The 1448-nt window shown below is 44.5% G+C and overlaps 1 pseudogene; it reads right to left on the bottom strand.

Moving 5' to 3' along the window:
• Positions 1 to 350: 350 nt before the first annotated feature.
• On the bottom strand, positions 351 to 923 carry LOC129062049 (deoxyhypusine synthase-like; annotated as a pseudogene).
• Between the last annotated feature and the right edge of the window lie 525 nt (positions 924 to 1448).

Here is a 1448-nt window from a genome sequence, read left to right as displayed (position 1 = left end):
TTTCTCTGACTTCTTTCACTTAGCTAAGTGAAAGCCCGTGACATAAGCTTATCTTAGCTTAGCATGTGAAGCCCGAGGGTCACTACTGGCGTTGAGATACTTGTTGCTGCGTCTTCCGCAGAGGTGAGTGCGGAATGCCGCCATCCTTGACCTTCAAGGATGTGTCAGTAGATTTCTCTGGGGAGGAGTGGGAGTGCCTGGACCCAGCTCAGCATTTTTTTTGTTTTGTTTTGTTTTTTCTGGACCACTGAGACCATTTATTCTAGCAGTGCCATGGACCAAGGAATGAAGAAGGGGCTGGGTCTGCAAATGAATAAATGGGGACGGGCCCTCCCTGGGGCCACAGCTGTTCAGTCCTTGTTCTTCTCATGCATGAAGGCATCTGCTTTCGGGGCAAAGGTTTCAGCCATGAGCAGGGGGAAGACCAGGGAAGCATCAGTAGAGACCTTGACAGGCTGTGCATCCACCTGGATCTTGCCCCAAGAGACAGCTTCATCCGGCTGGGCACCAGAGTGGGAGCCATCAAATTCCTGGGCCGTGTTGATGTAGACAGCATAGTCAGCCCCATTCAGCATGAGATTGGCATTTACAATGTGGTGCTTGATCACACCCTCGCCCAGGATGATCATGCCAGAGTGCTTGGCAAAGATGGCCTGGGTGTTGATGAGCCTTAGGTCCTCCACGATGTCCAGGACCAGGCCTAGGTTCTTGTAGGAATGGAAAAAGATCATGTCACCCAGCAAACCGTCTGTGAGTGCCGGGCTCAGTACCGGGCTGTGGTTCTCGGTCAGTGTAATACTCTCACTCTGAGTTGTTGATCTCCTTGCCAAGCCGGGCGATCATCTTAGAAGGCATCCACTTCACACCTCTGTGTTCTGCTCCAGCACCATCTGGTCAGCATATTTAGTTTGAGATTCATCCATGATGTTGTAGGTATCAAAAGTCCATTCCTTCTATTTGTCAAGTATTATTCCATTGTATGGATATGCCACAGTTTGCTTATCCATTTACGTATTAATGAATATTTCTGTTGTTTCAGTTTTTGGCAAATAAATCTGCCATGAATAGTCATGTACAAGTCTTTGTATGGACAAATGCTTTCTTTTCTCTTGGCTACATACCTAGGAGAGGTATGACTAGATCACATGGTAGGAATGTGTTTAATTTTTATGAAACTGCCAAACAGTTTCCAAAGTCCTGGTGGTACCATTTCCATTCCTTCTAATAACAATCATATTTTCAAATTTTAATAGGCTTCCTTGCTCTTAGATTTTTCTCTTTTCTCTCAATAGCACTATTGTTTAATGGTTTGTAATATCTCTTTGGAACTCTCTGAGTTTCACTTGGGATCATTTATCTAGTTGTTTACTTTGGTCCTTTTAAAATGTCTGGAGATTCTTGCCTCTCTATTCATATTTTAAAATAAAGGACCAGGTTAAAATAAGTAT

The sequence above is a fragment of the Pteronotus mesoamericanus genome, unplaced genomic scaffold (assembly GCF_021234165.1).
Source record: "Pteronotus mesoamericanus isolate MK-2021 breed Mesoamerican mustached bat unplaced genomic scaffold, CSHL_Meso_final scaffold_705, whole genome shotgun sequence".
NCBI classification, from domain to species: domain Eukaryota; kingdom Metazoa; phylum Chordata; class Mammalia; order Chiroptera; family Mormoopidae; genus Pteronotus; species Pteronotus mesoamericanus.
This window is presented reverse-complemented; position numbering and strand designations above follow the sequence as displayed.